Here is an 11,383-nt window from a genome sequence, read left to right as displayed (position 1 = left end):
CTTATAGGCGGCCAGAGAGGCCGGAGGCCTCCAGGAAGTTGAGGAGGTGCCGGAGGGCTTTGGCAGGATTATGACAGCCGGGGAAGAGAAGGTGGTCCGCTGATGTGCAGGGGAGGCCCAGGGAGCGGTAGCCAGCCTCCATGATAGTTCTTGCGGAGACAAGGGCAGGGCATTCACACAGGAGGTGTTGGGCAGTCTCTTCCGGGTAAGTGCAGAAGGAGCAACCCGGGGAGTCAGAGAGGCCGATGCGGAAAAGGCGGGAGCCGGTGTTGGCGCAGCCTACCCTGAGTCTCAGTAGGAGGCTGCGCTCTTTGCAGTCCATGCCTCGAGTTGGGAGTGGATGGGGGGGATGGCCGTTTGCAACCCTGGGATCAGGGTGATCTAGGAGGAGGAGGCGGTCCACTGTGTTCCTTGCCAGATCCAAGGGGCACAGGTTCCTGGAGAGCGGAGTGCCCGGAGAGTGGGCAGATTTGGCAAGGGAGCCTGCTTCTTCATTGCCCTGGACACCGATATGGGCCGGGACCCAGGTGAGACGGATGCGGGTTCCCCTGCAGCACAGTGCGTCGAGCCGCCAAGCAAGCCTGCGGGCGATGGGAGGACCCTTGAATGGCCTCAGGAGGAGCTGGAGGGCTGCCCTGGAGTCGGTGTAGATGGCTGCCTCCTTGATCCCAGGGCGTTGGTTTAGGATGTCAGCGGCCAAGTGTATGGCGGCAAGTTCTGCGGTTGTGGACGATGCCACAAAAGGAAGCCTGGCCTGTCTGCTCAAGTGGAGCGATGGGCTGTGCAGGCTGCAGCCGCAGATGAGCATGGTCCTGGGAGGACGGAGCCATCCGTGAAAATAGTGACGGTGCCAGGGGGTTCAGCATGAAGAACCGCAGCGACCTCCTGACGTAAGCCCACAGCGGGAGTGTCCCGCCTCGTCCGGGAGCCAGGTAGAGAGAGGTTGACCTCGTAGTGGTGTCCAAGGTCCGGGCGAGGAGGGAGGGGGAAGGACTCAGGCTGTCCCCCCACGAGGTCTTCGAAGAACTGGGCCATCTGACCCATTTTGGAGTTGGGCCTCGTGAGAAGGCGGTCCACAAGGGGACGGCCATCGGGCGCGTTGTGGAGGCGCTCGATGTGGCGGAGAGAGGTGCGCCTGGATAGCAGCTCCAGAGGCCATGAACCTGCTTCTGCCAGGGTGGCGGCCACGGGAGAGGAGCGGGGAAGTCTAAGGCATAGTCGTATTGCCGCCCGCTGTTTTCGCTCGATGGCCAGGTATTGGCTCACAGTGAGCCGGATGAGCGGTAGTGCGTAGGTGAACTGCAGGACGGCCATGCCTTGGTATAGCTGGAGTCCCAGCCTGGGGGTGATGCCATTGCCCTTGGCTAGGAGGCTACGTATAGCCCCCTGGATCCTGGAGGACTGGGCCAGGAAGTGGCTTACTGCCGGGTTCCAGGTGAGCCGAACGTCGATGAGCAGGCCCAGGTATTTCACTTGGCGGCTCCAGGCTAGGTCACGGCCACCAACGTGGAGGAAGGTCCGGCCAGGGCGGGCGCCAACCCTTGTGTTGAGAAGCATCGCCTGTGTTTTGGAGGGGGAGATGCTGAGGCCTGCACGTTCCAAGAAGACGGCGACAGCATCGATGGCCCGCTGCACGTTTCTGATGGTTTGGACCCTGGATCTGCGGGGCCCACGGCACCAGATGGCGATATCATCCGCGTAGATGGCCACGTGGATGGGTAGACGGAGATCCTTGGGCAGGAAGTTGGGCAGGAGGGCCAAGACGGCGTTGAAGAGTAGGGGGCTGAGGACGCTTCCCTGAGGTACGCCACGGCAGATGTGCCGGAGGGAGCTGGTGGCATTGCCCAGACGGACGCACCCTCGGCGGTCAGCAAGGAAGCCCCGGACATACTGGAGGAGGTTGTTGGAGATTCTCATGATGTTGAGAGCCTCCAGTATGGCCTCGTGGCGGATGTTGTCGAAGGCGCCTCGTATGTCCAGTAGAGCCAGGCATACTATATGGCGACTGTGCTTCGCGTCCTCCAGGGTTGACACCAGGTCCGCGATGGAGTCAGCGGTACAGCGATGATGACGGAAACCCGATTGCTGTTCCGGGAAGTGGCAGGTGACGTTGCCCACCCAAGACAAGCGCTCCAGGGCCATGACCTCCATGACCTTTCCGGGAACAGAGGTGAGGGAGACAGGCCGGTAGGAGCTGATGGCAGATGGGGGCTTGCCTGTCTTCAGGACGGGAACGACCAGGGCAGTTCTCCACGCGTCGGGGAGGATACCTGTCCGCCACACCTCGTTGAAGGAGGACAGCAGACTGGTCCGGTGGTCCTCGCCGAGGTTACGTAGCATCTGGTAGGTGATGCCGTCTATGCCGGGTGCAGTGCGACGCCTGGAGCGGTTCAGCACTGCCGAGAGCTCCCGGAGGGTGAAGGGCGCAGTGCAGGTGGAGATTATGCCAGCTTCCTGAGGTGAAGAACCTTGGGGTGGGGCAGGTAGGGCAGGAGCCTGGGTTGGTGGCCGGGAGTCCCCGGAGGGGAAAAAGGCATCAGTCAGCCGTTCCGCCAGCTCCTGGCAGGTGATTCCCAAGGAGACAGCAATGGCCAGGTGGGGGTGGAGTTGGGTCCGAGGGGCGAGGAGGGAGCGGAAGAGACGCCAAGCCCTGGCTGGGGAGCGGGCAGAAACGAGGGAGGCACAAATGCCTTCCCAGGATTCGTTTCGGCGCCTGTTGTGCTCGCGCCTGCAGGTGGCGTCAAGACGGTTGTACGCCGTCCAGTCTTCGGCTCTGTCAGTACGGAGGGCCCTTCTCTCTATCTGCCGTCGGTGGGCCCTTAGGTCGAGCAAGTTGAGATCAGGGACGGGCTGAAGAGGGGGGACTTCGCAGGTGATGGTTGCTGCTGCCGCGCACCTTGCCACATGTGCCAAGAGATCGCCCTGGAGCGGTAGGCTGCCAAGAAGGTCCCGGAAGCGGTCCCAATGGGTCACTTTGTAGATGCGTCCGTCCGCCCTTCTTCCAGGCTTGGGGCTGAGGACGATGGGGTAGTGGTCAGATCCCCATGTATCCGGGGAGGGGCACCACTCATAGACGCACCGTTGAGAAACGATGCTCAGATCAATGCACGAGCGAACACCTCCCCTCCGGACGAAAGTGGGAACACCAGAGTTGAGGATGTGGAGGGAGGTACCACGCAGGGCAGCGGTAAGGTCACGGCCGCGGCGATCAGCTCTGCGGGAGCCCCACCTCGGATGAGCAGCGTTGAAGTCTCCGCAGAGGAGGCAGTCCCCGCCTATAAGGCTGACAAGATGTGGCAAGGAGTAGGCGTCCCATGGGGTTACAGGGCGGACATAGGCACTTGCTACAGCAGTGTCGACACCCCTGAGACGGACTCTGACGCACACACACTCCATAGGCGCCACTGTGGCATCGTCAACGTTAATTTCTGCCTGAGGGAGGTCAGAGCGGACGAAGAGTACTGCTCTGGATCTTCCTGGTGGGTGTAGACGGTCCAGACAGGGGTCGGCCGAGCACGTGGTAAGGAGGCAGGAGGATCTGCTGTTGTATGCCACGTAGCCAGGAATGCGAATTTCCCCTGGACGGAGGTAAGCCTCTTGAAGAGCAAGGACATCCGGGGGTGAGGGGTCAGCCTCAAGGCGGCTGATAAGTTCCGTTCTGCGCGGTCGCAGGGAACGGCAGTTCCACTGGAGAACCCTTGGGCGGGGGGTTACTGGTAGAGATCTAGCCATGATGGACTGGCTGTGGATGCTGTCCATGAGCCACACTCGGTGGCGACTGGGACGCCGCGGGGAGGATCAGCGTAATGGCTTGGAGGGTAGCTGCCAAAGTCCGCGTCAGATGCTCGAGGTGCCCTCCTAGGAGGGCTGGGGGTGTGTTGCCCGTAGGATGGCCAGGCGCGGGGTGGCTTTGTGTGCCTGCGGGCTGTTCTGGGGGTGGAGGTGGCCGGGGAGGAGCAGCAGGTGTTGGCCGGGTTTTGAGAGCCTGGGCATAGGACATCTCCCCTGTCCGGAGGATGGCTCTGATGGCTCTCCGGGAGACAGGCTCTGTTGCTGCGTTGACGGCCGCTGCCACCCGTCGCTCTTCCTGCCATCGTGGGCATGCTGGGTAGTCTGCGGGATGGGCCCCTCCGCAGTTAATGCAGCGGGGTGCAGGGGCGTCACAGGGAGAGGAGCCATGTTGGCGTCCACAGCGGCGGCAGCGTTCTTTCAGGGTGCAACTGGCCGTGACGTGGTCGAGGCGGCCGCATCGGCCACACTGTATGGGACGAGGAAGGGCCGGACGGACAGGCAGGCGGAGCTTGAATATTGAAACGTGGGGTGGCGGGAGTGAAGCAGAAATTTGGGCAAGTTGGTACGTATCCATTTTGAAACAGCGCAACAAAGACGGGACGTGGAAACTGAGGTGTAAAGACAAACAAGCGCTGACTAACAACTGGGTTTATTGAAAAAAACACGCAAAATATATACAGAGTTAGGAAAGACTAATCGCCACCATAGTCAACTCATGCCACATGTGACGCCAGATATCCAATCTCCCCTTCGGAAAGGGCGACCGATGGGCAACTAATGCACGTTGCGCCTTTCTCACGGATAAGAAAAGCTTCAAAAACTTCTCGCGTCATCTTATCACAGTGGCGAAACACGATATTAGTGTTCTTATAGTCGGGGGTACATTTGCATTTCTTGCAACGGAATGCACCTTTAGTGAGAGGGTCTCCTTCTGTTTTTCTTTTTTCGTACTCTTTTTCGTGTTTACATTTGCACCTCCTGCATTGGACCGCCACGTGTGACAGGGGGTCTTTTTTTCTGGTGTTCTCATGTTCCATGAGTCGCTTGTTTATGCATCTTCCTGTTTGGCCAATATATGTGGCGCCACACGAGAAGGGAATTTGGTACACTACCCCTACCTCGCAAGGTACATAAGGGGAAACATGGCGCACCTGACAAGCCCTTTTGTTTCCCTCCTGCCTCTGCCTAATTTCTTCGGGGCAGAAAATACGACGTCAACGCCATATCTGCCTGCCACTTTTTTGAGCCCATGGGACATGCTGTGCGCATATGGAACCACTGCCGGCCTTTTATTTTTATTTTCATTTCTTGCACTCGGCCGAGCCCCATACTTCACGTAGCGGAAAAATTGCTTAGGCACGTGAAGTATGGGGCTCGGCCGAGTGCAAGAAATGAAAATAAAAATAAAAGGCCGGCAGTGGTTCCATATGCGCACAGCATGTCCCATGGGCTCAAAAAAGTGGCAGGCAGATATGGCGTTGACGTCGTATTTTCTGCCCCGAAGAAATTAGGCAGAATGTGTAGACAGGTAAGGCAGAGGCAGGAGGGAAACAAAAGGGCTTGTCAGGTGCGCCATGTTTCCCCTTATGTACCTTGCGAGGTAGGGGTAGTGTACCAAATGCCCTTCTCGTGTGGCGCCACATATATTGGCCAAACAGGAAGATGCATAAACAAGCGACTCATGGAACATGAGAACACCAGAAAAAAAGACCCCCTGTCACACGTGGCGGTCCACTGCAGAAGGTGCAAATGTAAACACGAAAAAGAGTACGAAAAAAGAAAAACAGAAGGAGACCCTCTCACTAAAGGTGCATTCCGTTGCAAGAAATGCAAATGTACCCCCGACTATAAGAACACTAATATCGTGTTTCGCCACTGTGATAAGAAGACGCGAGAAGTTTTTGAAGCTTTTCTTATACGTGAGAAAGGCGCAACGTGCATTAGTTGCCCATCGGTCGCCCTTTCCGAAGGGGAGATTGGATATCTGGCGTCACATGTGGCATGAGTTGACTATGGTGGCGATTAGTCTTTCCTAACTCTGTATATATTTTGCGTGTTTTTTTCAATAAACCCAGTTGTTAGTCAGCGCTTGTTTGTCTTTACACCTCAGTTTCCACGTCCCGTCTTTGTTGCGCTGTTTCAAAATGGATGAGTGGCGGGAGTGGTGCCCCGAAGCGGATCTGGAGTGTGTTGGGCGGGCCTCTACGAACACCCAGAATAGGCACGGATGCCTCGATGGCTGAAGGGAGGTCTGAATCCCCAACGTCCGCAGGAATGCCATGGATGTATCCCATGGAGGTGCCCTTGTCCGCGGCAGGTCGCGGGCGAACGGGTACACCGACGAGGCTGCGTGTGTCCAGGAGGGCCTCCATTGCCTGGGTGGTGAGGACGTCCACAGCGACGATATTGCGGGCGGGGTTTACCCTCACGGAAGAGACTCCAGGGATGGAGGAGAATTCGGCAGCTATGCGGAACTTGCAGAGCTGCCGGAAAGAGGTGCCCTTCTTTTGGGGGCGGAAGAGGATAGTCCCCACAAGTCCGTCCACTGTCTCGGGGGGAAGGGGAGGGCGGCGAGGACGACGGCGGCGCCCACGAGTTACTTGAGTGGTCCACTCTCCTTCTGCCGTGGAATGGACATCCGGGGTGAATGCATCTGCTGCTGGGTGGGTGCTGGGATGCTCAATTACGTTGGTGTCCCCTTGCTTTCCTGTATAGGAGATTCCGAGGGCTGGGGGTTGCCGTCCGAAGTAGGAGGGGGGGACAGGAAGGTGCAGTGTCCTCTCGTGGGAGGGGGGGAAAGTGGACGATGTCCACCCCTGGGAGGCCTTGATGGTCAAGCTGGGGGGAGGCTGAGTTGGAGAGCACCACAGCCGGGGCCTTAGGTTGGGGTGGGACTGAGATGACAGTGGGTTCCTCAGTCGGAAGGTGGGGCTCTTGTTGAGGCTCAGGAAGTGGCGAGGAGGTAGTCTCCTGTGACGATGTGTCCGGGGGAGCAGGAGGGGAGGTAATCTTCTTCCCTTGAGCTTTCCTCTTAGTGCGAGGAGGGAGATTTGCAGCGGCAGCGGTTTCCTTGGCCTTGAGGAATTCCTTGGCTTTAGCACGAAGGCGAGTGAGGGCCGGGGAGTAGTCTGTCACCTTGGGAGCAGGGGAGGGGCTGCGGCGCCTGGGGGCCTTCATGTTGGTAGGGGCATCGAGAAAGCGGCGGCCCTGCTGGGTCTGAGCAAGCAGGAACTGTACGCTATCCTCTAGGTGGCGAAGGAACATAGCTGGGTCAACACCCAGGCTGGCACTGCGGCGGTGGATGGTAGTGTCCTCCAGGAGCGTCCGAAGGGAGCGGCCATGGTCCCAGCAGTAGCGAGGCAGCCCGGAGGAGGCGGGCAGCCGGCGCAGAGCAAGGGAGTGCCCGCCCAAAAGGAGGACGGGCACCGCGGGAGGCGGAGCTTCCCGCGCGATCGGCGAGAGGGCCCGTTCGAAGAGGAGGAGTACGCAACAGCGGCGGCGCAAGCCGAGGAGAAGCGGCGACGGAGAACCGACTCGACCGAACCAACCTACGAGTGCGTCGCCTTTTATACAATTGCGTGACGTCAGTATCTCCTAGCGGTCGGAGCGGGAGTTAGGCCGCCGGCGGAGGCTGCGCGTCCGCAAGCGAGCGCACGAGTTGAGCCCCAGCTTTCACAGCTTTTGTGACGTCATATCCCGTGGCGCGCCGATGTAGGTCAAGTGGTAGCTACGCGGCCGCGCGCGGCGCAGCAAGGCAGAGCTCGGTTGTGCGGCTAGTATGCTTCGCATAAAAGAAAATATATGAGACTCGAAACATTACGGAGAAAGGTTGTATATACTCCGATTAGCCCATACAGAAACCGGCCAACACCTCCTACGGCATCTGCACCTGGCCACCACCACATGCTCACCTGCACCCACTTATCAAATCATCCCAACTAACATCTAGAGCCAACTGCGCATCAAATCTCTACCCAGAAATATGAACACCGAGCTACACAACGGCAGAAACCCCGCCCGAGCTTGATATTACACCAAACACTACACAGGCAGATCCGACATCCTCTACTTGGGCGGGGCTCAGCACAACCTACCAGGCCGCCACCGCGGTGGCTCTGTGGTTATGGTGATCGAAATTTCGAGAGCCCTTCACTGCGGCGTCCCTCATTGCGCGAATCGCTTTTGGACGTTAAACCCCCATAAACCAAACCAAACACCCACCAGGCTCTTATACCCTGACACCACCTGCGAGGATGGCGCCGTCAGGGCCGCAGCCACCCTCCATGCCGCCAACAACCCTGCGCAGGCTGAGGGCGTGGCCATCGCTTTGGTGCTCATACACATTACACAAAATCCAGAGGTCGCTGAAATCTGCACCGACTTCCAAGCTGCGTACCGTCACTATCAGCAAAGCATTATCACTCCAACCGCCCGTCCCATTCTGGCATCAGGACACAGGCTTACCTAAGAGATAACCCTCACGTCGGTTTCTTTGCATGCCTCAATCTCCGGTAATCGGCGCGTTCATGCTCTATGTCGAGAAATATCCCTCTGGGCACCTGCAGATTGAGTCCCCAAATCCACGCAGGAAACCTCGCGGGCTCTCCTCACATTCCACCAAATAACCACTCAATAGAAAAACAGCACCTTCACACCCACACAATCTCATCATACACTAGAGTCGAAATACAGCGCGGTCTGGCGGCAACTGCAGACAAACTGCTACATTTCACCTTGCCTCCTTCATCGCTACCACCCTACCTTAACTTTGCTCAACATGTGCGGCACCAAGGCCACCCTCATTCACATGTGGGAATGCCCCCAACGCATGGCGGTTTACCCCATATTCTACCCATCTCCCTCCTCATGCGAGGCTGCTCTGAGAGCAGCTCAACCAACTGGCCAGACATGGCTAGTGGACAGAGCTCTCCTTGAAGCCCAGGCTCGTTTACTCTTGGACAAGTAGGAGCCTACCTTTGAGGATGTTTTGTTCTTTTCTTAAATAAAATTGTTCCTCCTCCTACACTTGCAGTGGATGAGACTCATTGTCCGTTTCCCTGAGGGTGTGCGTACTTCGTCGAGCCCACACAGCTTGGACAGGAAATGGACGTTATTCTTGTTTACTTTAAGCCCACACGCACGAGAGTGGGGAATGCATCCGCCGGCACCCTCTTCTCAGGGCGCACTCTGGGATGGGCATTCGTAGCTTCAAGGATCTGAGGCGCCATACATGCGCGCTTTCACCACGTTTCCTCTGGAACGACTAGCACCGGTGACGCAGGTCTACGGGCACTCACGAAAAGGCAGATAAGAATTGCGTTAGTTGCATGGCTCTCCTGACCGAGATAAATAAAAAAAACCTACAGCGGAGTGAATCCTTATAGGGTAGAACGTTGGGCCAGTTGGTGTAGCGAGATAATTAAAAACTTTGCGCAGAATAACACAGGACGGGAGGGAGAAACGCACACACACACACGAGCGCAGCTTATAAAGCGGAGCGAATACTTGCTATTTCCTTCTATGCTACGGGAGTAATTCCGGACCACGGTGGACAGCATTTCGAAGCCCGGTCGGTTGAAAGCAATATGCACGCTGTACGTAAGCAGCGGCTATAGGCGTGAGGAAATCTGGAGTTACCACGGATGGATAGATGGAAGGTAGGAGCGTCCCCTTTGAAACGGGGCAGTGGTTGTTGCCACTATGCCCAGCTTTTTTCCTTTATTTTTGTTTACTCTGCTGTAAGTTGTTAATAAAATTACGGAAGCCGTTGCTGAAGCGCTATCTGGCGGATTGTGCCTGCTAGCGAGGTACGCGTATTGTTAACGAGATACGTCGGCGAGATTCGTGCATTTTTGTTGGGCATGGCATTTTCCTGAATGCAGCCGCTGACATCGCTCTGCATTTATGCGGAGTCTATGGCACGGACGAGCCGTTTTATCTGTATGCATAAATATTCGAAATCTTTAGCATAGCATAAATTTGTACGCTTTCTGTGCAACGGTTTCTGAGGGAGCAATCCGTGGCCGCCTCCTGTGGCGTAAGATATGTGCGCTGTGTTTCATATTGCAAATAGAGCTCAACAGCGGAACGTATTTACTGCAGAGGCCGAAATTTTCGCGAGAGGCACCGCTCTGGAAAAGAAACTGTCGCATATAGTCATAGCTTTCACTTTGTAATATCCCGTATTCGAACCAGAGAGGCACCGGCAGATAGCGCTGCCTAGCCTTTTTTTATTGTTTTCGTGGTCCTTTCACTTTTGTCACATCAGATGTTACCCACGCATGTCAGCGGACAAACATATGCTTCCTTAGTTTAGGTCTTTTTTTTCTTTAACATAAGAAGTGCATATTCCATGACCAGCCTAGGGAGACCAACATAGCCGGTAAAATACTATATACATGATTTTCGGCAGCCTATTTGGCTACTTGTGGTTTTTAGCGAAGTTTCCTCGGCGCGAAAGCTAGAGAAGGTAATGTTACACACATACATATTACTTTTTTTATATGTAAATGAATAAATACCAGAAAACGCGCAAATAAACAAGTTTTTTAGACACCCGCGCCTGCATGCGCTTCATTTCTTCATGCACATAGTACAAGTTTTTAATCTGCGCGATGTCGTCTGTGCGCTGAACCCTGGAGCCCACAAGGCTCGTAGGCTTGGGAGAAAAATGCCAGAACTGCCAGAAGACTGCTAGAACACGGACCTTCGTTAAGCTATTAGCAGACAAGGTAAAGTAAATGAGGGGCCCGTTTAACAAACTGATGAAGGGAGCCAACAGTCACCGAAACCAAGGTGCATAGGGGAACGTTATTTTTTTTAATGTGTTGTGCTTATCAGTGGGGTAATATTACTTAGATTAATAAATCAGCACCGACACCGACACAGCACCGACGACGCCTGAAGGCACCACTTTGACAGTTGCCTTGTCGACTACGCAGGTTCTTGGCGCAGCACTTCTGTATTTCCACGCCCCTCCACGTGTGGCACACATCTGGACCGACGGGCCAACGCTGCACGGTCATCACCGATAACCCTGATATCTACCTCGTCTGCTGGGTACCACGAGGGACTGTGACGTCACCGCTCGCCTATATAAACTCTGTGCTATCCCTGGACGCGCCATTTGGCAGCACCGACGACGCCTGAAGGCACCACTTTGACAGTTGCCTTGTCGACTACGCAGGTTCTTGGCGCAGCACTTCTGTATTTCCACGCCCCTCCACGTGTGGCACACATCTGGACCGACGGGCCAACGCTGCACGGTCATCACCGATAACCCTGATATCTACCTCGTCTGCTGGGTACCACGAGGGACTGTGACGTCACCGCTCGCCTATATAAACTCTGTGCTATCCCTGGACGCGCCATTTGGCAGCACCGACGACGCCTGAAGGCACCACTTTGACAGTTGCCTTGTCGACTACGCAGGTTAGTTGCAGTCTGTCTGTTTTCTTTTTTTTTTTTTTAGTAAGGGCGTCGTTGCTGCTGCTGAAGTGTTGTTGCATTGCCGTTACATTGACTTCTTTGAAATTGTTTGTAGATTCTTGTTGTGGTAGCTCTTCTATCAGGAGGACCTGTCTAGAATGGG

The sequence above is a fragment of the Amblyomma americanum genome, chromosome 9 (assembly GCF_052857255.1).
Source record: "Amblyomma americanum isolate KBUSLIRL-KWMA chromosome 9, ASM5285725v1, whole genome shotgun sequence".
Lineage (NCBI taxonomy): Eukaryota > Metazoa > Arthropoda > Arachnida > Ixodida > Ixodidae > Amblyomma > Amblyomma americanum.
This window is presented reverse-complemented; position numbering follows the sequence as displayed.